Consider the following 27553-nt stretch of genomic DNA (forward strand, 5'->3'; position numbering starts at 1 on the left):
TTGTATTTTATAAAATTGTGAAGCTCCATGAGAAAGCGTTTGCCTCAGTCTTATTCCTGTTGTGAGGCAGGTGCAAGATTTTGCCTCAGTCTTATCCCTGCTGTGAGGCAGATGATTGTAAATAGGATCTGTGCTGTGTTTCCTAAATGTGATGTCATAAACGATTTTGGAGAAAATGATTGGTTTTTACATTTTTGATTATAATGTGGCGCAGAGGTTTAAAAAGTGACGCATCTACCTACATGCATCAATTTTTAAATATGGAGCAAAAAGGTACTTGTTTGGGTTTTCCTGGGGAGCGTAGGTGGTGAAGCTTGTGTCTAAGAGTGCAGTGGACTAGGCTTCATGAAGCATATACCTGTCTGCATTCTTAGACCCAGGTGTCAATTTGACTCTTTACAGTGATGTTAGCTGTGTTTTAAATCAGTGTAGGAAGCATATTGAGTTTGTTTGCATAGAGGAATTGTATTTTGTAAAATTGTGAAGCTCCATGTGAAAGCGTTTGCCTCAGTCTTATTCCTGTTGTGAGGCAGGTGCAATATTTTGCCTCAGTCTTATCCCTGTTGTGAGGCAGATGATTGTAAATATAATCTGTGCTGTGTTTCCTAAATGTGATGTCAAAAACAATTTTGGGGAAAATAAATGGTTTTTACATTTTTGAGTATAATGTGGCGCAAAGGTTTAAAAAATGACGCATCTACCTACATGCGTCACTTTTAAAATATGGAGGGAAAAGGTACATGTTTGGGCTTTCCTGGGGAGCCTAGGTGGTGAGGCTTGTATCTAAGAGTGCAGTGGACTAGGCTTCATGAAGCATATCCCTGTCTGCATTCTTAGAGACAGGTGTCAATTTGACTCTTTACAATGATGTTACCTGTGTTTTAACTCAGTGTAGGAAGCATATTGAGTTTGTTTACATAGAGGAATTGTATTTTGTAAAATTGTGAAGCTCCATGAGAAAGCGTTTGCCTCAGTCTTATTCCTGTTGTGAGACAAGTGCAAGATTTTGCCTCAAAACACCTGTGTCTAAGAATGCAGCAGAGATAAGCTTCATGAAGCCTAGTCCACTGCATTCTTAGACACAAGCCTCAACACCCATGCTCCCCAGGAAAGCCCAAACAAGTACCTTTTTTGCCCCATATTTAAAAATTGACGCATGTAGGTAGATGCGTCACTTTTTAACCCTCTGCGCCACATTATACTCAAAAATGTAAAAACCATTTATTTTCCCCAAAATCGTTTTTGACATTACATTTAGGAAACACAGCACAGATCCTATTTACAATCATCTGCCTCACAGCAGGGATAAGACTGAGGCAAAATCTTGCACCTGCCTCACAACAGGAATAAGAGTGAGGCAAACGCTTTCTCATGGAGCTTCACAATTTTACAAAATACAATTCCTCTATGCAAACAAACTCAATATGCTTCCTACACTGTTTTAAAACACAGCTAACATCATTGTAAAGAGTCAAATTGACACCTATGTCTAAGAATGCAAACAGGGATATGCTTCATGAAGCCTAGTCCACTGCACACTTAGATACAATCCTCACCACCTAGGCTCCCCAGGAAAGCCCAAACATGTACCTTTTTTCCCCATATTTAAAAAGTGACGCATGTATGCGTCATTTTTTAAACCTTTGCGCCACATTATACTCAAAAATGTAAAATCCATTTATTTTCCCCAAAATCGTTTTTCACATCACATTTAGGAAACACAGCACAGATCATATTTACAACCATCTGCCTCACAGCAGGGATAAGACTGAGGCAAAATCTTGCACATGAAGCTTCACAATTTTACAAAATACAATTCCTCTATGCAAACAAACTCAATATGCTTCCTACACTGAGTTAACACAGGTAACATCATTGTAAAGAGTCAAATGTATTTCTATTAAACATGCACACATTCTTTATTCCTTTTAAAAAATGTAAAAACTATTTATTTTCCCCAAAATCGTTTTGTACATCACATTTACAAAACACAGCACAGGTCCTATGTAGAAGCATTCCATGTCACGACTAAAAATTCACAATTTTACAAAATACAATTAACGCTTTCACATGAAGCTTCACAATTTTACAAAATACAATTCCTCTATGCAAACAAACTCAATATGCTTCCTACACTGTTTTAAAACACAGCTAACATCATTGTAAAGAGTCAAATTGACACCTGTGTCTAAGAATGCAGACAGGGATATGCTTCATGAAGCATAGTCCACTGCACACTTAGATACAATCCTCACCACCTAGGCTCCCCCGGAAAGCCCAAACATGTACCTTTTTTCCCCATATTTAAAAAGTGACGCATGTATGCGTCATTTTTTAAACCTTTGCGCCACATTATACTCAAAAATGTAAAATCCATTTATTTTCCCCAAAATCGTTTTTGACATCACATTTAGGAAACACAGCACAGATCATATTTACAACCATCTGCCTCACAGCAGGGATAAGACTGAGGCAAAATCTTGCACATGAAGCTTCACAATTTTACAAAATACAATTCCTCTATGCAAACAAACTCAATATGCTTCCTACACTGAGTTAACACAGGTAACATCATTGTAAAGAGTCAAATGTATTTCTATTAAACATGCACACATTCTTTATTCCTTTTAAAAAATGTAAAAACTATTTATTTTCCCCAAAATCGTTTTTACATCACATTTACAAAACACAGCACAGGTCCTACGTAGAAGCATTCCATTTCACGACTAAAACTTCACAATTTTACAAAATACAATTACTCTATGCAGTAAAAACTTTTTACCAAGCATTATCAAAAAGCATGACACAAAGCAACATTTAAAGACCACAATTTGCTTCCAAATCTTCTCCATAGAGTATACAAGTCTCTATGTATATTAAATGAATCATAACTCACCTTTACAAATATTTTAGGAGATTAAGAACAGTGTCAGATACATACACCAATATTTCTTTAGCAGAGCAAAAGGTATGTTCGCCAGACACTGCAAACCAAAAGGCACAGAAAACCTCTAATTCTACACACATATCCCTTTTTGTTAACCAATTAAAACTCTCCCTCTCTATTTTCAAACCAACACCCTTCCCCCCCTCAGCCCTTTCTACCTGTTACCATAGCAACTCCCTTCTCACTGAGCTCCCAGGGTTAAAATTTTATTCTACAATGTTGCAAATCACCTCATCAAGGATGTTTGACCTGCGAATACACCAGCTTTTCTGGTGCAAGGTTTCTTTAAATGACTTTTTTTAACCATTCAAATTACTTCTTACACAGAACACAACCATGCACCCTAACTTTCAGTTTTCAACTATCTCATTCTACCAATCATTGCTTGTGATTCAATAGCACTGAAACTCCACAGGTTTTTTTTTTGCAAACTCCTATTGTTCCAACTGCCATTTCTTTTCCACACTTCATCTGACTGCATCAGAATCTCCTCTCACCATGTATTCTGTCTGGATTGTTGGACATAGCTATATCCACTGGGCTCAAAGGTATGCAGCTACCAGAAATTTCCACAACCTTGACTTACCAAATGTGAAGATTAAATGGATTGGCCACAGAGGATTGAAATGTCACCAATTGATACCATTGGTGAAAACCTTTTTGCATTTGCCACACCCTGACCTGTTAATTGTGCACTGTGGAGGAAATGACTTGGGCACTTTGACTGGGGTAGGTCTGGAAATGCTTATAAAGGACACCTTTGATCAATTGATGGCACTTTTTCCTCAAACTGCCTTGGTATATTCCAATATATGCCAGAGGCAGAAATGGAAGTGGTCCAATCAATTTTGTCCACAATTTGAGAAAGCACGGAAACATGTGAATAAATCTGTTTCTGCTTACATGAGAGACTATGGAATGGGTTCAATATACAATAATAACTTGCGTTAAAACATGCAAGATATCTACACGGGAGATGGTGTGCACTTTTCTGATGAGGGGAATAGAATATTTCTCCTGATTTTAAGACTGTGCATTGGTACCTACTTGTAGGTACCTAAATCAGCCACAGAACCCAAAAGCCCTTTTCAGGGCTACCCTATCTCTGATCACTCCAAATGATTATCTTTTTTTAACTTTTTTCACTATTTTTCACCATAGTACTTTTTGCCTATTTGGGCCTCCTAAGACCCCCTCACAAAACATAGAGGGTCAAGGAGTGCCTACGATGCCCCCTTATACCCATTTCCAACGTTGTTTGTCCTCCATTTTCTGTTTCAAATCTACCAAAACACAAAATGGAGGACTCCCATAGCGCTTACCGGTACGCGTACCGGAGCGCATACCGGGCAGTGCACCCCTAAAAAATTTAATTTACCTAAAAATCACTGGAGACACTTTCACCAAATATAGAATAGCTCATACTACATACAAGTCCCTACCATTTTCCCAAATAAAGTGGAATTCCATTGAGCCATTTGGCCTGTAGCCCTGTCTAAATATCCTGAGGTAAATTACATAACAAAAACACATCTGAAGTGTTAGAATTGACAACCAATTAAAATGTTACTTTCATTTTCTATTTTTTTTTCCTGACATTTGATTGGTTATGTACATGAATATAAATGAAAAATGAGAGGGAAACACGGCCATTTTGACTACAACTACCTGAGGTACATCTTGAAAGGATTTTCGCATTTTGTCTTCTTCACCTCTCTGTAAAGTAAGTTGATAATTTGTAAGGGGCACTTTAAGTTATTTTTTAAAAACATTTTCTGATAGTTATTTACTGTCCCTCTGCTATAGTTATAGATAGAGATAGGCTCCTCTGTTATATTTATCGATTGACTTAGTCTTCTCTGCTATAATTATGAATTTACTTACGCTTCTTCACAGGCACTTTTTAATATTTCTACTTCCTGCCTGTTACCATACATTGCCCAAAGTTAACTTCACTATTAAAAAATCAAAACTACCTGTCTGAACTTAAACTTACAGTGCTATATTTCTACTGATTTTTCTTTTATGCAAATTTCAGCACAAAAATGGAAGGAGAACAGAACGTTTCCTTTGAAATTGTCCTTGAGATGAACAATGAGGAAATCATTGAACCCATTGACTTGGAATTCATGGATGAATCACGGGACCATGAACTTCTACAATGTGTAGAATCTGTGGATTTGTTAATTCAATATGAGGACGTTTCTGACAGTCAAATGTTGGAAGTTATGTTCACTCAACAAGAGAACATTTCGGACAGTCAAATGTTAGACGTTCTATTAAATTTTGAAAAAGAATCAGAAAAATAAATGTATATTTAATAATCAAAAATTGTTCGAGACATTATTCATTATTATATGTAATTCATAAACTAGTACCAAATTGATTATAATATAAAGTCAGACTTATAGTATACTGTGCAACGTATTTGTGTTACATAGTAATTTTGCTCATATTTACTTCCTCTCTCCCACTATATTATCTCCAATGTGTATTTGACATCTCTTTTTCATCTCCTGCCTCCATGTTGTTTCTGTTTTCCAGACAGACTATGTGTGGGGGAGGGGAGATGTGTGTGTGGGATGTGTGGGTTGTGTCTGTGAGATATCTGTGTGTGTGCATGTGTGTGTGTGTGTGGTGGAAGGGGGGTGAGGTGTGTGTTTGAGTGTGGGTGTGTGGGATGTGGGTGTGGGTGTGGATGTGTAAGGTGTCGATGTGGGGGTGTGGGGTGTTTGAATGTGGGTGGAGGTGTGCGTGTGTGAAGTGTGTCTGGGGAGTGTGTGGGTGTGTGGGTGTGGGGTTGTGTGCATGTGGGTGTGTGTGGGACACACTTGTAGGTACCTAAAACAGCCACAGAACCCAAAAGCTCTTTTCAGAGCTACCCTACCTGTAATCACTCAAAATGATTATTTTACACTATTATTTTCACTATTTTTCACCTAAGTACGCTCCCTGGCACGCTCCCCGGTGCGCGTACAGGGCGCTCCCCCCGCGAAAATCGAAAAAAATAAAAAATAATTTTGTCCCACGGGACCCTTTTATGGCCCCCACATCAAACCTAGGGGGTCAGGGGAGGTGTACCCTGCCCCCTTTTGCTCATTTCCCCCTTTGATTTTTGCCACCTCTTGTATCTCAATCCTACCGAGACACAAGATAGCGGCCGCTGCTGACTGTTTCGAATGTACGCGTTCCGGGGCGCGCTTACAGATATATAAATTTTTTTAAACCTAAATTACTCAAAATCCTCTGGAGCACATATCTTGAGACATAGCAAGCGGGGGCCGAGATAAAAGGGGGGTCCCAAAACGTGTTTTCCCCATGTTAATTTCCATAGGGCGGTTGGACTCACTTTTAGCCCGAACGGCTGAATAGTTTTCCACCAAACTTGGCAAAATTGTAGGGACTGGTAGCCCGATGTGCCTTTGCTATGTCTCAAGATATGTGCTCCTGTGGTTTTTACTAAAATTAACTTTGAAAAAATATATATTGGGCTACATTGGGCTATATATATGTTAGAGCCCAAATGTAGCCCAATGTAGCCCAATGTAGCCCAATGTAGCCCAATGTAGCCCAAAGATGGCCACCAGAGACAAAAAAAAAACAAATGTAGCCCAAATATCAGCCAGATGTAGCCCAACTATAGCCCAATGACAGAATGTCCCAGAGTGTTCTAAAGAACAACTAGAGCGCTAACAGTCTTACTTATGACAAAAGTATGGCACACCTGAAGTCATCTTGATTGGAATAAAGTGTTAACACTTAAAACATTTAATTTGCAAAGGAACAAAATGAGGGGGTTCATTTTGCCATAGAAATTATGATTAGTGCTGAAGAAAGAAAAATTAGGGCACATTTTGAGTGACTTCTCAAATCCTCTTATATTTCATTAAAAAAATTCTGATATGCAGTCTCCCAAGACGGCCACCAGAGACAAAAGAGCCTGTGCTTAAAAACTCTGTTAGCAAAGCAGGCATTTGAGATTTAAAAAACGTTTTAATATATAAAAACGTTATCCGCTAATAGAATTAGCATTTAAAAAACCTTGCGAATTCAATGAAAAACCCATAGGTGTAAGGCCTTATATAGTTAGGAATTAGCATTTAAAAAACCTTGCGAATTCACTGAAAAAACCATAGGTTTCAGGCCTTATATAGTTAGGAATTAGCATTTAAAAAACCTTTCAAATTCACTGAAAAAACCATAGGTTTCAGGCCTTATATAGTTAGGAATTAGCATTTAAAAAAACCTTGCAAATTCACTGAAAAAACCATAGGTTTCAGGCCTTATATAGTTAGGAATTAGCATTTAAAAAACCTTTGAAATTCACTGAAAAAACCATAGGTTTCAGGCCTTATATAGTTAGGAATTAGCATTTAAAAAACCTTGCAAATTCACTGAAAAAGCCATAGGTTTCAGGCCTTATATAGTTAGGAATTAGCATTTAAAAAACCTTTGAAATTCACTGAAAAAACCATAGGTTTCAGGAGTTATATAGTTAGGAATTAGCTTTTAAAAAACCTTTGAAATTCACTCAAAAAACTATAAGTTTTAGTGGTGTTATAGTTAGCTTGACATTTTACTCATACAAAACCATTGAAATTGCTCCTATATAGTTAGTTGTACTAACTATATTTCGCGCACCCGCAATCCACTGCTGATGATGTCACATATTAGGTCATTCATAACATGGTCAGTGACATCACTGATGACATCTCAAATGACATCACTGATGACATCACTGATGACATCATCCACGTGACAATCACATACACCTTTTCATACACTATTACAATTTTTTATCACTCTTTGTAAAATACAGAGTATCATATTTAAATCCATTGTCACAGCAAAACAAGTATCTAAAAATCCACTCAGTGATTCATAGATGTATACACACATCTAATCACTTACCTATGGATTCACTCATACATGCTGTCAATGAACAATAGAACACTATCAAAAATACTTATACATCTATATCGACATTAAACAGCACGCATCCTATTCACATATGAAGTCATCCTACTCACTTATGCAAACAATGGATCATACTTACATATTTACTTAGCAAAACACTTATACAAACACCTTTTCTTCTATTCATTTAGATAGTAAGTCATACTTAGTGAATTATAAAATCATTATTACAAGTATACAGTTATTCATACAGTCACTCACACAATCATTGTGTCTTATGTATACTTATTTATATACAACTGACACATACACTGCCTTTTATTTTTCTAGTTTGTTGGACCTGTACCATTGAGAAATATATTTGCTCATCACCACACTCATAAAGATATTCACTCACCCAAACAACTGTTAGAACATGTAGTTATAACTTCATATATCTACTGAATCAACTATTCACACATCTTTGGACAGTCACACACCCCGCAACGAACCACACACACTTTCACACTCCCATACAAATACTCAGTTAACTGATCAATAACTAATATAGACTTTCACATAGCTAGTAACCAACTGTAGAATCAGTTTACACAACAACTGACAAAGTGATACAGATATTCGCACAGTTTAGTCACTATCCACTATATTTAGTGAGACATTATAAATTGGTCAAGTAAACAGTCAATTACACTGCTACTAAATCCTCCATCCAAATATTTATTTATATATATCCACTTATTCTTCAATGCAAATTGCTATATATATAATGCATATTTAAATAACGAAGCAAATCACATTCACTGAATGATGTCATCAGTGATGTCATCAGTGATGTCATTTGAGATGTCATCAGTGATGTCACTGACCATGTCATGAATGATCTAATATGTGACATCATCAGCAGTGGATTGCAGGTGCGCGAAATATAGTTAGTACAACTAACTATATAGGAGCAATATCAATGGTTTTGTATGAGTAAAATGTCCAGCTAACTATAACACCACTAAAACTTATAGTTTTGTGAGTGAATTTCAAAGGTTTTTTAAAAGCTAATTCCTAACTATATAACTCCTGAAACCTATGGTTTTTTCAGTGAATTTCAAAGGTTTTTTAAATGCTAATTCCTAACTATATAAGGCCTGAAACCTATGGTTTTTTCAGTGAATATATATATATATATATATATATATATATATATATATATATATATATATATATATATATATATATATATGAGACTCCAATCCTGCCCCCAGGGACAACCACCAATGGTAGAACAAGTGGGTGTGTATTAGCTGTGTACTGGCGTGAAGCTGTGATGTTGGCAGGCATTTGATAAAGTCACTACGACGAAACGTGTCATGCCGAAGCTGTTTGAGAAATAAACCACCTACCTGGCTCCCCGCTGTGTCCCTCCGATTCTTCCTTCGGCTTGAATCTTTTTTGGCATATTTTGCGCGCCGGCCCGAGACGCGCTGGAGGGTCCCGCCTCACGAAGTGGAAAGAGTTAACAAGGGCACCTCGTGGCAGATACTTTTTCCAGGGTACTGGATCACTCTAACCCACCGCACCCGCATATGAACAGTGCCGCTGCAGTTGCAGTCTGTGAACTTTCACGGAGGAACCAAGGGCCACTGTTTCTGAGGTTTCAGACCTGCCCATATGTGGACACTTTGCGGTTGAGGCGTCCTGGGGACCCAGCCGGTGATTTTGACTCTGCAACGCAGCTGGCCAGAACACAGCACCACGTTCCTGATTTTTCCCTGGATCCCAAAGATGGACACTGTGACACGAGAGGAGCACCTCATCCAGCATGCAGTGAGAGGTGCATGCTGGGATCTGTAGTCTGCCGACGCGGCTACAGTATTTTGTGAGACTCCAATCCTGCCCCCAGGGACAACCACCAATGGTAGAACAAGTGGGTGTGTATTAGCTGTGTACTGGCGTGAAGCTGTGATGTTGGCAGGCATTTGATAAAGTCACAACGACGAAACGCGTCATGCCGAAGCTGTTTGAGAAATAAACCACCTACCTGGCTCCCCGCTGTGTCCCTCCGATTCTTCCTTCCGCTTGAATCTTGTGTGGCATATTTTGTGCGCTTGCCCGAGACGCGCTGGAGGGTCCCGCCTCACGAAGTGGAAAGAGTTAACAAGGGCACCTCGTGGCAGATACTTTTTCCAGGGTACTGGATCACTCTAACCCACCGCACCCGCATATGAACAGTGCCGCTGCAGTTGCAGTCTGTGAACTTTCACGGAGGAACCAAGGGCCACTGTTTCTGAGGTTTCAGACCTGCCCATATGTGGACACTTTGCGGTTGAGGCGTCCTGGGGACCCAGCCGGTGATTTTGACTCTGCAACGCAGCTGGCCAGAACACAGCACCACGTTCCTGATTTTTCCCTGGATCCCAAAGATGGACACTGTGACACGAGAGGAGCACCTCATCCAGCATGCAGTGAGAGGTGCATGCTGGGATCTGTAGTCTGCCGACGCGGCTACAGTATTTTGTGAGACTCCAATCCTGCCCCCAGGGACAACCACCAATGGTAGAACAAGTGGGTGTGTATTAGCTGTGTACTGGCGTGAAGCTGTGATGTTGGCAGGCATTTGATAAAGTCACTACAACGAAACGCGTCATGCCGAAGCTGTTTGAGAAATAAACCACCTACCTGGCTCCCCGCTGTGTCCCTCTGATTCTTCCTTCCGCTTGAATCTTGTGTGGCATATTTTGCGCGCCCGCCCGAGATGCGCTGGAGGGTCCCGCCTCACGAAGTGGAAAGAGTTAACAAGGGCACCTCGTGGCAGATACTTTTTCCAGGGTACTGGATCACTCTAACCCACCACACCCGCATATGAACAGTGCCGCTGCAGTTGCAGTCTGTGAACTTTCACGGAGGAACCAAGGGCCACTGTTTCTGAGGTTTCAGACCTGCCCATATGTGGACACTTTGCGGTTGAGGCGTCCTGGGGACCCAGCCGGTGATTTTGACTCTGCAACGCAGCTGGCCAGAACACAGCACCACGTTCCTGATTTTTCCCTGGATCCCAAAGATGGACACTGTGACACGAGAGGAGCACCTCATCCAGCATGCAGTGAGAGGTGCATGCTGGGATCTGTAGTCTGCCGACGCGGCTACAGTATTTTGTGAGACTCCAATCCTGCCCCCAGGGACAACCACCAATGGTAGAACAAGTGGGTGTGTATTAGCTGTGTACTGGCGTGAAGCTGTGATGTTGGCAGGCATTTGATAAAGTCACTACAACGAAACGCGTCATGCCGAAGCTGTTTGAGAAATAAACCACCTACCTGGCTCCCCGCTGTGTCCCTCCGATTCTTCCTTCGGCTTGAATCTTGTGTGGCATATTTTGCGCGCCCGCCCGAGACGCGCTGGAGGGTCCCGCCTCACGAAGTGGAAAGAGTTAACAAGGGCACCTCGTGGCAGATACTTTTTCCAGGGTACTGGATCACTCTAACCCACCACACCCGCATATGAACAGTGCCGCTGCAGTTGCAGTCTGTGAACTTTCACGGAGGAACCAAGGGCCACTGTTTCTGAGGTTTCAGACCTGCCCATATGTGGACACTTTGCGGTTGAGGCGTCCTGGGGACCCAGCCGGTGATTTTGACTCTGCAACGCAGCTGGCCAGAACACAGCACCACGTTCCTGATTTTTCCCTGGATCCCAAAGATGGACACTGTGACACGAGAGGAGCACCTCATCCAGCATGCAGTGAGAGGTGCATGCTGGGATCTGTAGTCTGCCGACGCGGCTACAGTACTTTGTGAGACTCCAATCCTGCCCCCAGGGACAACCACCAATGGTAGAACAAGTGGGTGTGTATTAGCTGTGTACTGGCGTGAAGCTGTGATGTTGGCAGGCATTTGATAAAGTCACTACGATGAAACGCGTCATGCCGAAGCTGTTTGAGAAATAAACCACCTACCTGGCTCCCCGCTGTGTCCCTCCGATTCTTCCTTCGGCTTGAATCTTGTGTGGCATATTTTGCGCGCCGGCCCGAGACGCGCTGGAGGGTCCCGCCTCATGAAGTGGAAAGAGTTAACAAGGGCACCTCGTGGCAGATACTTTTTCCAGGGTACTGGATCACTCTAACCCACCGCACCCACATATGAACAGTGCCGCTGCAGTTGCAGTCTGTGAACTTTCACGGAGGAACCAATGGCCACTGTTTCTGAGGTTTCAGACCTGCCCATATGTGGACACTTTGTGGTTGAGGCGTCCTGGGGACCCAGCCGGTGATTTTGACTCTGCAACGCAGCTGGCCAGAACACAGCACCACGTTCCTGATTTTTCCCTGGATCCCAAAGATGGACACTGTGACACGAGAGGAGCACCTCATCCAGCATGCAGTGAGAGGTGCATGCTGGGATCTGTAGTCTGCCGACGTGGCTACAGTATTTTGTGAGACTCCAATCCTGCCCCCAGGGACAACCAGAGTCAGAGTCAGAGTCAAAAATACTTTATTCGATTATTTTAAAATCATAAAAGTATACTACGCACACAATTATACAGAAAAACACATACATACACTAATCAACAATGCAATTCAGTTATAAGCAATTGATTAAAAACGGTTAAGAACAATTGAGTAGGAAAAGGTCAGAAACAGTTATCATTTAAAAATAATTCATATACCCTAAAACCATCATATTGCAGTTATACGTAATTTCATTTGCCTTGTTACTTCATCCTAAAAACCACCAATGGTAGAACAAGTGGGTGTGTATTAGCTGTGTACTGGCGTGAAGCTGTGATGTTGGTAGGCATTTGATAAAGTCACTACGACGAAACGCGTCATGCCGAAGCTGTTTGAGAAATAAACCACCTACCTGGCTCCCCGCTGTGTCCCTCCGATTCTTCCTTCGGCTTGAATCTTGTGTGGCATATATATATATATATATATATATATATATATATATATATATATATATATATATATATATATATATATATATATGTGTGTGTGTGTGTGTATATATATATACACACACACACACACACACACATACACATATATGTATAAGTATATACACACCCACATGTATATTTACTCAGATATATATATTTACACAGTTACATATATATATACAGATGTGTGTGTATGTATATGAGTCCAAAATACTTTATTCGGTCCATACGACTACGAACATAAAAGTGCAAGTGCAAAAAATACTAAGGTTCAATTGTTACCAGTGTAGCAAAAGTAGAGTTTTGATCAAGATTTGTGTGTCATATTAAAAACAAGTAAGTATTTTAGAACAGTAGCTTGGCAAAAAGAAAAATCAAAAGGATAAACGTACTAGGTAATATTAGGTTAAATACCCACACAGGATTCCAAAGAAAGTGCAAATGCAAAATAGTGCAAGAGTACAATATAGCAAGTATAGCAATAATTCATTCATAGCTTGGCTGAAATAGACCAACAAATTGCTCCAACTATATACATGATTAAAAACAATTAAACAAGAGATATAAAGGGTAAAAAGTTGTTAAAAACAGGTTAAAAATAGTCTCAGATAGTTCTAAGGAGCAATCTTTATCTCTTCTTTAACGCATGATGCCTGATGATATACACTTTCCCTAGAAATGTTGCCACTGCGCAGAATATTAATTGCCTGGAGTCTGTTTTTAGAATACGAAATGCATCTTGATGGCACCGAGTTCCCAGTAGCCTACAGAGAGGTGCTGACCAATTAAATCTCGAGATAATATATGAAGGGCACACAAACAGGATGTGTTTAACATTCTCAGATATCCCGGGATAACCTAGACAATGCTGTGCAACCTCAGAAGATCGTTGCCAAACCATAGTGAAAGAATTCACAGGGAGGCAGCCAAATCTAAATCGTATGTAGAGCTTCCTGTCTTGTGGTGTTGAAATTACCTCCATTTACAGTTTGAATACACCTAGCCACTTAAACTCCATGAACTCTAATGATAGACGGCCAGCAGAGCATTGAGAAACAGTTACCTTCGCCACCCAATCCCAAAAGTCTGTCTTTATAATTTTTGTGCTAGACAGGAGGCTAGGATCGGAAACATCCTACCAGGTTCCCAGGCCTATAGCATAAAGCAATGCCTGGGCTTTGGTGAACCAACGTATTTTTTTGAAGCAATCAAGTTTGTAAAGATCTTCGAAGTCTACTGCATAATAACTAAGCTCAGGTGTTTGTTTGAGTAGTAACCGGTAAAGAAGGGGGCGAAGCCTTACTTTGTACACTATTGTTGTTCTACCCATATCCAATCTTAAAGGAATGAGTTGGGTACTCTGGGGAAGAAAGCATAAGGATCTTAAGAACTTGTTTTCTGTGTGTAAAAGGCCCTCAAGATGATCAAAATCCCAGATGTCCTCCCCATACATGGCTACTACCTTCTGATCGTAAATCTGGAGTGGGCTGCTATTGATCACGTTTAGGAGGCCCTGTGCTTTTTAATCAGTGCCCCAGAGGTTTTCTTCTGCTGTAAATTCCTCTCGGTAATGTCGTGCCTCCATGTCATTGTCTCCTAGTGGGTTACCCCTCAGTAATCAAAGGTGGCCACTCTCTCCAAAGAAATCCCACCCAACTTCAGTTTACCCTTAAACCAGTTGTAGGTATTCATCGTCAGGAGCTTAGTTTTCGAGATATTAACCTCCAGGCCTCTCTGATTACAGAAGTCCGCAATACAATCAAGTCGTAGTTGAAGACCACAGGGGTCTTGGAGATGACTAATGTGTTGTCCGCAAATAATAGAGTTGTTACTTTTCTACCCCCCAATGTAGAGGAATCAGCGGGGACTTCCTCCAAATGCTTCACCACCCCGTTGATGAAACGTGAGAACAGGGTGGGAGCCAAGACACATCCTTGCCGGACCCCCTAATGACTTTGATTGGTTCAGTCAATTGCCCTTGGTCCCCCCAACCAACCCTTGCATAGGTATCCTCGTGCAGTCGAACAACCAACTAAAGAAGCTCCGATGGTAGCCCTTCTTCCTGCAGTACCTGCCATAGTTTGGTTCTTAGAATAAGGTTGAAGGCCAACTTTAGATCAATAAAATCAATATAAAGACTGGCTTGTTCAATGCTCTCTGTTTTCCAGACCAGTAAAGCAAATCTAAAAACTTGATTGATGATGCTGACTAAGATGTTATTTTCCTCCATCCAATCTGTGATCTTAGATTAAAGAGCACAGGAGACGATCTTCTGCGCTCTATTGATTAAACTAATTGGCCTTTAATGAGAGGGCAGTGCACGGTCACCCTTTTTGAAGACCGGGATTACTTCTGCTCCCTTCCAAGACAGGGCTATTGGTGCCTCAGCAGTGATTCCATTGGCAAGTGCCCAGATGTAATTGGTCCAGTTGGGGATATTATTGAGAAAGACGTCACTAGGTACACCGTCTGGGCCAGAGGCTTTGTTTCTGACTGTGGAAGTTACACTTTGGTTAATTTCAGTTACAGAAAATAACTCACTGGAGAGAGTGCCAGTATATTCATATGAAAGACCTTCAGTGGCCAGCTCTCCTAGTACAGTATATACAGCTGTGAAGTGGTCAACCCAGGCGGCTACCGATCGGCCTCTCCCCTCGTGACCAACAACCAGATCTGTTTTGAATCTTTCCTCTGGCAAGCATCGCAGATTTGTAGCCAACGATTTTCAGCCCAGTCCCTTTTCGCTCTCACCTGGGTTGTCTTGTAGGTCTTCCTAGCCGCTCTTATTTCTGGGACGTTACTTGATCTAACCGCGGCAGCCAAGACTGCCCGTAGTTTCTTACAGTCTTCATTAAACCAAGAAGATTGTGGGCGGGCAGACAGCCTCTTATGTTGGAGCCTACTTGGCAATATAAATAGGGAGGCTAGCTGCTCGAAGAGAGACGTATGTTTATCATGCAGATTATGGAGATTTTCAATATTATCAGGTAATAATCGCTCCATTTCATCACACTGAAATGTGTCCATTGCTACACGTGCCCATTTCAGTCGCCTATTAACATTTGTGGGGCAGATCATCTAGGTTGCTAGTTTGCTGACGGATGGGCTACTATATCTGGACCAGGGTGAGGAAATGGCAAAATCAAGCAGGTTGTGGTCACTATCAGTGGTCGTCCCGACTCTCATGTCCAGCACATTGGGTCATAATCTTACATCTATCAATATGTAGTCAATTTGACTCATGTTCACTGTTCTATTGAATATTTTTGCCTCTGTCCTATCGGATTTGGTGCGTCAATTTGCTGCCCTTAGCCCCTATTGGACAGTTATAGCTTAGAGCTGGAGAACTGGCCGCATCCATTTTTGGATTGGCAGTAGGTCAAGCGGGGGAACTGACCACTACTTATCTGTCCGGTCAGTGCTGGGTAGGTCTTCTGAATTGAGTGGTTCGAAGGTGACATTAAAATCTCCAGCTATTGTTAGTGGAGAAGGAGTCTCTCTTTTCTCGAGGCAATCTTCCAGCGCTTGAAGTGTTGGAGAACTACAACCCATCTTAGTGCCACGTCCATAGACATTGAATAGTGCCACAGACATACCATTCCTGCCCTTAAGGTGTACCACAAGAATATTGGGATGGTTGGTCTTGATTTCTTTCATAGTACATTGTCGACCAATTCTGATCTAGATCAGGCGCCCTCCAGCCGGACGACCTGGTCTGTCAAAGCTAGCAGGGTGACGTCCATCAATTGCGCATCTCATCTGTAGGATTGTGGCTATAGCTTGCTGGCTAGGGCTTGCACAGAGACTGCCGTTCATGTAGACTAAGAAAGGCCAAAGAGCTAGAATACTGAGGTAAGATGTCTAGCAATGGATCTTCATGTGGCCTATCGGTAGGGGCTGAATGAACAGGTAAGTCTATGACTTGACGATATTGGAGATGCCAGTCAATCAAAATTAGCTAAAGTTGAGTCTGAATCCAACAAGGTGCCATGCTTTTTGCGGGCTTGGAGCAACAATGCACCAGTGGAATTGTATTTCATCTGAATTCTGGTGGAAGAGGGTGGGCATGTCCTTGCCTCAAGAGCTATTAGGTTGTGTGCCAGGTTCTCATCCCTCAAGTGCAATTCGAAAAATCCGTTTGGGAGGAGCGATGAGTTATCCTTTTTGCCCATAGAATGTCTTCTCTGATAGCAGATCTACACCCCCTAACTTTTCGGATCCAGTTAATCAATTTGTTTATTAAGGAGTTGTTATCTTCTTATTTGATATGTGACTGGATTTTGGGCCTATTTGTCAAAGAAATGCTCTTGGTGGGACCATCAGCTAACTCACACCTGTTACTAAGGTAACGTTCGTTATCAGCTACAAATGATTAATTTCTACCCACATTGCTACCCACTAGTGTCTGAGTCTTCAAGGTGGTAGATATTGTTGGTAAGCGTGTAGGAATGGACATTAGGGGGACTATGTTGTTCGTGGTCTTAGAGGAAACCATGCTTCCCAGATGTATGGTAGGGTTTGTTATGGAGCCCTCAGACTGATCAGGGGTGCACGTTTGTATTGAATCTCTATCCAGGGCAAGTTTAACCAGGTCTGTATGCATGAGAATTAGTGATTTGAGGGCCCAAGCTCATTTGTGGTTGTTATTGTGTCCAACTCTGCTAAAGTGGACTTTACTAGATCACCCTCTACCCTTCCCTTGGATCTTGTTCTTCACAAATATTGGCTAGATTTGACAGAGGGGATACCGTCTCTGCTCCTTCCACCCTTCCCAGGAAATTGTCTGGTAGATCCTGCAATGGTAGGAATCTATTGTACAGGGAAATGCTTTTGTTAATAAAATCATTGATGTAACAGTGTCGGCAATATCCACAACTATTGGATTTGACTCTTCCTCTTTAAGGGGGGGGTGGAGATTCCCTACCTCAACAACGTTGTTAACAGCTACAGATTGCATAGTATTGGTATGGCTAAGGGACTTATTATTTGTACTCCTTGTAGAGCGTTTAGTAAAAATAGAGGGAATTCATTTGACAGTTATGGGGTTTGGGCTAGGGAAAGGAGGGGTCTCGGCTGACGCGAGCAAATTTCCTAAGGTGGATATGTTAGAGTCTGGAACTAGAATACCCTGGCATTCTGTCAGTAGATCATCAATGCGATCTATTTATTTATTTTTATTTATTTTTATTTTAAGAGTTTTATATAGCGCTGCTAGACCCAGAGGTATCATAGCGCTTTACATGAGGAATTTAGCATTTAGCATATTACAAACGTTACAAAATTAACATGAAAGATCGTTACGAGGAAGAGGAAAAGCAAGGTTATACAAATACATCTAATGATTAGATCCTTACAAAAACAGAAGATATTAAGGAGCAATGGGAGCGAGGGAAAATAGGGGTAAGGGAAAAGAGGGAGAAGGGAAACGTGGGAATGAGTGGAAGCAGGGAGAAAGGAACTGACAAAGGACGGAACAAGATGGCAGGTCAGGATCAGAGGAGAAGGTGAGAAGGAAGATGGGGACTAGAAAAGGGGTTCTGAGAGAGGGAGAGGAGGTCATCGGAGGAAGATATAAAGAGACAGCAGCGAAAGGACGAGGAGTGTCATGCACCAATGTCCAGGTGGGTAGGTGATGGCCGCGGGCGCCAGACTCCTCTATAGCCGAACCAAGCGGCTCCACCGGGCTTCGGCCATGTCGTCTCAACGTCTTTACATAAGTTTCCACAAAATTATAGAATTACACCAGTTACAAGTTACATGAGGAATTTAGCATTTAGCATATTACAAACGTTACAAAATTTACATGAAAGATCGTTGCGAGGAAGAGGAAAAACAAGGTTATACAGATACATCTAATGATTAGATCATTACAAAAACAAAAGATATTAAGGTGCAATGGGAGCGAGGGAAAATAGGGGTCAGGGAAAAGGGGGAGAAGAGAAGGGAAACGTGGGAATGAGTGGGAGCAGGGAGAAAGGAACGGACAAAGGACGGAACAAGATGGCAGGTCAGGATCAGAGGAGAGGGTGAGAAGGAAGATGGGGACACGAGGTGGGGCACAGCTCCGGGGTGGGGCAAGACTCCACTTGGTTAATTTATTAGTGGTTTTATAAAACAACTTCACAATGCTGTATGTGAACACAGTCCTTAATTCACTGGTGACTACATTTTTCCAATAGGTTAGGGTTAGCTCCACATGCTAATTCCCATAAACTGCCCACTCAATGAGGATAGACTACCTTGAAAAATTTAACACAACTAGAGTTTGGTCTTTCATATTTATTTTTTTACAGCTCTGTATCCAGACATTTCTCAGGTGCACCGTGACCCATTAGGCTGTAGGAACTGGCTGAGGCATGGCTGGTGGTTGCTGCGGCTGTTGTGGTGGCTGTTCTGGTTTTCCTCCTTTCTGCTCAGACATGGGAGTTGTTGTGAGGATCTCATCCTTGGGCTCCACAATGCTGACATGGTCAGGCAGTGGCTTCTTGGACCCAATCTTGCCACTTGGGTCTCATGGCAGCATAATTTTCACTTTGATCCCAAGCACACCTTGCCTGAGCAGCACGTGGCGGACTGCAGTATCAACATAATAGTTCACAGGATCTCCACTGTAGATCAACAAGCCATCCACAAACTTCATGGACTTGGCTCTCTGGCCTCGAAGTTTATTAGAGACCACCACCTCGCAACCCTTGGAGCCACTCTCCATGATGAAACGCAGGACGCCATAGCAAGCTCTACGCACCGCTAAGCCTCCCAGAAGTTTGTAACGCAGAGACTCCGCTTGAGCGATGGCACACAGACCTCTTGTAGCCACTTTCTCAGCATAGAGCTCCACACTACCCTCTGGAAAGCCAAACCTCTTCTGAACAACAGCAGTCAGTTCACGGATATGACAACCCTTCTCACCCACAACATTCTGGGTCCTGGTGGCAAAGATGATTATTTCAGTTCTTGTTGGTGTAACTCTGACTTCCACCCCAGAGTAGCCATCTTCAGCCAGCTCACGAGTCAAGAACTCATTCAACTCTGCTTTGAAGATGCCATCAGCAACAAACTTCCTATTCTTGGAAATTTGGACAGCCATCTACGGGCTACTTTGGTTTTGCTGGTTTTGGTGGCTTTCAAGCGAGGCCCACCTGTCCTCCCTCCCCCTTCACTAGCAGTGGTCTTACTTTTCCCCATCCCATTGTCAATGAAGACAATGAAGAAAGATAAATGGTAAAATTCAGTGCAATTCACTATAAAAGCAATTATTAAATCATGTAGTAAGCACTTGCTATCAAAAAACGAAAGAGGCACACCAGGCGCTAGCTCAGGATAAAGGTAGAAAGGAGAGTGTGAAGAGACAGTAACCAGCACTCCCAATTTTAGTCTTGGCAGACAAGAAGTCCATTGAGTCCTGGTGGGCTATTTCAAAGCCAAGGGGAGTGGCCCTCCCCTGCCTCTTCCTGGCAAGGACGGGCCCGCCCTTGGACCATGCTTTGCCAGGGCGCTATGTGCGCCCGTCCCATTCTGCGGGGGCTTGCTGATGATTATATGCGCCTCCGGGCTCTGGATAGTGACAAGGTGTTGTAGAGGAGTGAGCAAGCCTGGTTTATGGAGTCCTGCGGACCCGCTGCTGCTGGCTCTCACCCCCGGTGTGGCACAGAGGAGCGTCCCGCACTGCACGAGCTTGCAGGTGATTATATGCGCGTCCGGGCGCTGAGTAATGATGCGTTTTAGAGGAGCGAGGGAGCCTGGTAGATGGAGTCCTGTGGAACTGCTGCACACACTACAAGACCCACAAACCAATGCGGACTCATTCGAGTCGCCCATTGGAGGGCTCATATTTTTAAGTGGGAGGTGTGGCCTCTATGCCAAAATGACTATCGCGCCGCTGAAGAGTGCAATTAGCACGAAACGCGTCCGGCGTGAATCGACAGGCATGCATGCTGTAAACTGGATCCGCCCGCCGATCCGGCTTTTACCTCAGGAAGGTTGCTACAGTGGATGTCAGAGTGTGACTCCAACAAGTGGGAACCTTGGAGCTTTGATTTATACGCGGCCTCCCAGCCGCGGGAGATGCACCACCCGGAAATTTGGGGCCACGGAGCTCCGAATCACGGAGTCTCAATGTGGAGGCATCAATGGAGGATTGACAAGTCAGATGTGCGAGTGGAGGCCCATTGGTGGGCTTGAAACATCTCAGACAGCGGCACATAACTGAAGCACACACACTACAAGACCCACAAACCAACGCGGACTCATTCGAGTCGCCCATTGGAGGGCTCATATTTTTAAGTGGTAGGTGTGGCCTCTATGCCAAAATGACTGTCGCGCCGCTGAAGAGTGCAATTAGCATGAAACGCGTCCGGCGTGAATCGACAGGCATGCTGTAAACTGGATCCGCCCGCCGATCCGGCTTTTACCTCATGAATGTTGCTGCAGTGGATGTCAGAGTGCGTCTCCTACAGGTGGGGATTCAGCCTGCTGCTCTGAGACAGAACCGAGGTTGACACCACATGATGACAACCATGGACACGAAACGTGCTGGGGCTCTGCAGGGGTGCCCCATCACACTCCGTCCTCAGCTGAAAAGCAGGGCAGGCAGACAACGCAGATGTACTTTCTCACCCACTGTGGTTTTATCTTTTTCATTACCTCAAGCAATAGCCCCTTTCCTAGAACAGAGGACTACAGATCCCAGAAACGGCGCCCCGATTGCACACGCCCTGGGGGCAGGGACTCATCATTTATGGGGCAGCTTCAGTGCTCAATGAACTTTGCCACTGACGAAGAGAGCCTGGGCTCTCGAAACGCGTTTGGCAGCATTCCTGTGAGGACACGAGTGTTTTAAACCTGCCAGCAAGCTGAGGAAGCAAGGATTTGGATCCATTTCGTGTGTGGCTGATCCCCGAATGGGTTCCTGCAACAGCTTTGGATTATGTATCGGCCGTCCCGGTCGTGGGGATTCAGCCTGCTGCTCTGAGACAGAACTGAGGTTGACACCACATGATGACAACCATGGACACGAAACGTGCTGGGGCTCTGCAGGGGTGCCCCATCACACTCCGTCCTCAGCTGAAAAGCAGGGCAGGCAGACAACGCAGATGTACTTTCTCACCCACTGTGGTTTTATTTTTTTCATTACCTCAAGCAAAAGCCCCTTTCCTAGAACAGAGGACTACAGATCCCAGAAACGGCGCCCTGATTGCACACGCCCAGGGGGCGGGGACTCATCATTTATGGGGCAGCTTCAGTGCTCAATGAACTTTGCCACTGACGAAGAGAGCCTGGGCTCTCGAAACGCGTTTGGCAGCATTCCTGTGAGGACACAAGTGTTTTAAACCTGCCAGCAAGCTGAGGAAGCAAGGATTTGGATCCATTTCGTATGTGGCTGATCCCCGAATGGGTTCCTGCAACAGCTTTGGATTATGTATCGGCCGTCCCGGTCGTGGGGATTCAGCCTGCTGCTCTGAGACAGAACCGAGGTTGACACCACATGATGACAACCATGGACACGAAACGTGCTGGGGCTCTGCAGGGGTGCCCCATCACACTCCGTCCTCAGCTGAAAAGCAGGGCAGGCAGACAACGCAGATGTACTTTCTCACCCACTGTGGTTTTATTTTTTTCATTACCTCAAGCAAAAGCCCCTTTCCTAGAACAGAGGACTACAGATCCCAGAAACGGCGCCCTGATTGCACACGCCCAGGGGGCGGGGACTCATCATTTATGGGGCAGCTTCAGTGCTCAATGAACTTTGCCACTGACGAAGAGAGCCTGGGCTCTCGAAATGCGTTTGGCAGCATTCCTGTGAGGACACGAGTGTTTTAAACCTGCCAGCAAGCTGAGGAAGCAAGGATTTGGATCCATTTCGCGTGTGGCTGATCCCCGAATGGGTTCCTGCAACAGCTTTGGATTATGTATCGGCCGTCCCGGTCGTGGGGATTCAGCCTGCTGCTCTGAGATAGAACCGAGGTTGACACCACATGATGACAACCATGGACACGAAACGTGCTGGGGCTCTGCAGGGGTGCCCCATCACACTCCGTCCTCAGCTGAAAAGCAGGGCAGGCAGACAACGCAGATGTACTTTCTCACCCACTGTGGTTTTATTTTTTTCATTACCTCAAGCAAAAGCCCCTTTCCTAGAACAGAGGACTACAGATCCCAGAAACGGCGCCCTGATTGCACACGCCCAGGGGGCGGGGACTCATCATTTATGGGGCAGCTTCAGTGCTCAATGAACTTTGCCACTGACGAAGAGAGCCTGGGCTCTCGAAACGCGTTTGGCAGCATTCCTGTGAGGACACAAGTGGTTTAAACCTGCTAGCAAGCTGAGGAAGCAAGGATTTGGATCCATTTCGTGTGTGGCTGATCCCCGAATGGGTTCCTGCAACAGCTTTGGATTATATATCGGCCGTCCCGGTCGTGGGGATTCAGCCTGCTGCTCTGAGACAGAACCGAGGTTGACACCACATGATGACAACCATGGACACGAAATGTGCTGGGGCTCTGCAGGGGTGGCCCATCACACTCCGTCCTCAGCTGAAAAGCAGGGCAGGCAGACAACGCAGATGTACTTTCTCACCCACTGTGGTTTTATTTTTTTCATTACCTCAAGCAAAAGCCCCTTTCCTAGAACAGAGGACTATAGATCCCAGAAACGGCGCCCTGATTGCACACGCCCATGGGGCGGGGACTCATCATTTATGGGGCAGCTTCAGTGCTCAATGAACTTTGCCACTGACGAAGAGAGCCTGGGCTCTCGAAACGCGTTTGGCAGCATTCCTGTGAGGACACGAGTGTTTTAAACCTGCCAGCAAGCTGAGGAAGCAAGGATTTGGATCCATTTCGTGTGTGGCTGATCCCCGAATGGGTACCTGCAACAGCTTTGAATATATATGTATATATATATATATATATATATATATATATATATATTCACTGAAAAAACCATAGGTTTCACACCAGTTATAGTTAGGAATTAGCATTTAAAAAACCTATTAAATTCACTGAAAAAACCATAGGTTTTACACCAGTTATAGTTAGCTGGAAATTTTACTCGCATAAAACCATTGAAATTCCCACGTTATAGTTAGTTGGACTCACTATAACTTGCGCGTGCAATGCACTGCTGATGATGTCACATATTACATCACTCATGACATGGTCAGTGACATCACTCATGACATCACTGATGACACCATCCAGTGAATGTCTGTCTTTCTGAAAAATAAATATGTGTTATATATGTATATGTAAAAGTTGATGGAAGAATAAATGTTTAAATAAGTGTTTACATGGATGTTTTAAAAAAAAAAAATTTATTGGTTAACTGGTTTATTAAGTGTATCTTAGTGAATACATATATTAGTGAGTAATGTTTAAATATTTAAATATATGTATTAGTGTTTCACTTTGTGTATAAGTGGCTGCATGGCTTGGTAAGTAGCTACATGTGTATGTATATGGGTTATTAGATGTTTTTTTTAGTTTCAGTATGAGTGTCTGTATGGTTTGGTGGGGGTATTACTTAGCACATACATGCATGAATGACTGACTCTCTGTTTGTATATGCTTTGAAGACAGCATATGTGCAGGACTATATGGGTGGATGAGTGTGTATATGTGTGTGTTAGTGAGTGAATGACTGTCTCACTAGTGTCCTTATCAGTAACTACATGTTTTAATGTAGTATATGTGAATATTGATGTATATAAGTGAGTATATGTGAGAGTAAGAGATTGTAAGAGTTCCTGTTTAAATAAGTATGTGTTTCTCTAATTTATTGTTTAAGAGAGTAAGTATGTGTAAGTTTCCTTAGAAGTAAGGTGGTAGTGTGTGTATAGCTGTATATGCAAATAAATGGATGTTCAATAGTTTATTTGCATGTGTGAGTATGTGTGAGAGTATCTTTTGGATGACTGTCGGTGTGTAACAGAATGTATAGGTGTATCACTACATATGATGAGTAAGTATATGTATGAGTGACTATATATAACTGTTGGTGAATGAGTGGATGTGTACATAGATGGTGGAATTATTGAATTTGTTCTTGTTACTGGTATGGGTATCTCCATTTTTTTGAAAATTTTAGTTTCTATTATTGAATATGTGTTTCAAGGGTTACATTACAGTGAAAGGAGGTCCGTCAGTCTGTCACAAGGATGGTGTCATCAGTGATGTCATGAGTGATGTCACTGACCATGTCATGAGTGATGTAATATGTGACATCATCAGCAGTGCATTGCACGCACAAGTTATAGTGAGTCCAACTAACTATAACGTGGGAATTTCAATGGTTTTATGCGAGTAAAATTTCCAGCTAACTATAACTGGTGTAAAACCTATGTTTTTTTTAGTGAATTTAATAGGTTTTTTAAATGCTAATTCCTAACTATAACTGGTGTGAAACCTATGGTTTTTTCAGTGAATTTCAATGGTTTTTTAATAGCAAATCTTAATAGGTATAGAAAGTGAAACATTTTAAAACGAATTTTATATTGTATGAATATGTAAAAAAAAAAATGTTTTTGTTTTTTATTTGTAACCCGGGGGCGCTCCCGGGGTGCGTACCGGTGAACGCACGGGTAAGCGCAATGTTACGGCGCGCCCCGGGGCGCGTACCGGGGAGCGTCCCGTTAGCGCTATTCTCGCGAACGAAAACAACATCGTGATGTTTCATATGACGCACAGCGTAATCGCAACCGAAAGCACGCGATCGCATACGATCGTGAAACGTCCTGATGCGCTTACGCTACGCACCCGCGGGCACGCCCCGGAGCGCGACTACGGGCGCGCACCGGGGCGCGTAGCGTAAGCGCGTCGGGTCATGTGACCTGAAAATAACACTTTCTATTGGTGCAGAACAGTTTTGGTTTCCAAATGAATATAGCCTGGGTCTTGTGACCAGCCTGGGTCTTGTGAACTGAAAATAACACTTTCTATTGGTGCAGAACAGTTTTGGTTTCCAAATGAGTAAAGCCTGGGTCTTGTGACCTGAAAATAACACTTCTGATTGGTTCAGCACAGGTTTTTTTCCAAATGATAAAAAAAACCAACTTTCTTCCTTACTCTGACTTTGTCCTTTGACTGAGGAAGACCTGTTTCATCTACAGAGACAATTCTTTTGTACTTGGAAATGGCTACTGTAGCAGCAACAGCTGGGGCATCTGCACCACCACCACCACCACAACCACCAAGAGGACCACCACAACAATACATTGCTGGTGGAGAAGAGGAGGAGGAGGAAGAGGAAGAGGAGGAGGGAAGCAGATGGCTGCCGGAAGAAATTACCCCATACAAGCCAAAAGAACACATTGTATGGGAGTTTTTTTCTCTTCCAGAGGGCAAGAAAAAAGTTAATGCGGCCAAGGTAACATGTCGAATCTGTGGTGCAGAACTCTCAAGGGGCAATCCAGATAAAAAATATTCATTTGGGAATCATACCATGATTCGGCATATGACCCGGAAGCATCCTGCTAACTATTCTCGTGCAGAGATCAGGGAACTGGCCAGTCACCTCCCCCAGTGTTCAAGGACCAGCTCAAAAAGAAAGCAACCCAGTCAATTGGACCCAGAAACAACGGAGACGATGCCTTGCATTCATCAACAATTTGGTACTTTTAGAATCACTTGTACTGAATGTGGCAAGCTCATCGCCTATGGTGAAAAGAGCGTAAAGCTGATCGTCCTTGCTGGTCAGAATCACATTTGCCCCCAAAAAAAGAAGTAATTTTTTTCGTTTTTTGTTTTTTGCTCCAGTTGAGCCATTTTCAATTCCCTTTCTCTTTGTTTCTTCCCATAAAACATACAAAAAAATATAAAACTGTTTTGAAAAGCCCAAAAAAGTAAAAAAATTTCAAAAAACATTAATAAAAATATAAAACAACAAAAAGAATAAAAAAAAGTTCTTTTCAGAACTACCTTTCATTTATAAAATGAAACCTATATTTTTAAAGGATCTCTGTCAATTTTTTGTCCTTAGGGTACGCGTACCGGGTGCGCCCCCCAAAAAAATAGATTTTTTTTTTTAATGAAGCAGTTAGCATGAGGGAAGGACACAAAGAGAGTTATGTTAAGAGAAAAAGAGCTACAAGATGACCACAGAGGGATTGTTTACTACATAGTAAAAAATAGAGAAGGTGTAATTGGATGAAAGTGAGAAAAGTAAAATGACTAAAGGAGCAAAAGAAAGGAAGAGAGAGGAAGAACACTAAAGTAGAGATAGTGTGAGACTGTGATTGGCTGTTAAAAGAAAAAGAAAGAACAGTAAACAATGGAGAATGAAGGGTAGTGGCGGAACCACGATAAATGAAGAACGATGAGGGAAAGTGAGAAAAGACCAGGTAGTATACGTAAAGAGGGGTGAAAGAGGGAGAAAAATTGAATTAGGATAACACATGGGGAGTGACAAAGAGAGAGGACAAAGAGAGTAAAGGAAACAGTACCTGAATGGGCTTGAGTAAAACAGCAAAAAAAGATAAGTAATGCAGTGTGTGTGACTTATAGGGAGTCAGTGGGTGTAGGTCGGAGTGTGGGTGTGTAAGGTGTGTCTGTGGGTGTGGTTGTGTGGAGTGTTTCGGTGTGGGTGGAGGTGAGGGTGTGTGAAATATGTGTGAGAAGTGTATGAGTGTGGGGTGTATATGTGTTCGATGTATGTGTGTGTATGGAATGTGTGTGTGTTTTTGAGGAGTGTGTGTGGGAGGTTTTTTGTGTGTATGAGGTGTGTGTGTGGTGTGTGTGTGGGGTGTATGTTACAGGTGTGTGTAT

General features: G+C 42.9%; 1 protein-coding gene and 1 pseudogene across 7 annotated transcripts in view; one reads left to right on the forward strand and one right to left on the reverse strand.

Annotated features, from left to right (window-relative positions):
• Nucleotides 1-27553, forward strand: part of LOC144769184 (uncharacterized) — a 4448662-nt gene that overhangs the window by 2207171 nt on the left and 2213938 nt on the right. The gene's annotated exons all lie outside the window — the stretch shown is intronic.
• On the reverse strand, nt 19056-19880 carry LOC144767044 (small ribosomal subunit protein uS3 pseudogene; annotated as a pseudogene).

Source organism: Lissotriton helveticus, chromosome 7 (assembly GCF_964261635.1).
Source record: "Lissotriton helveticus chromosome 7, aLisHel1.1, whole genome shotgun sequence".
NCBI lineage: Eukaryota > Metazoa > Chordata > Amphibia > Caudata > Salamandridae > Lissotriton > Lissotriton helveticus.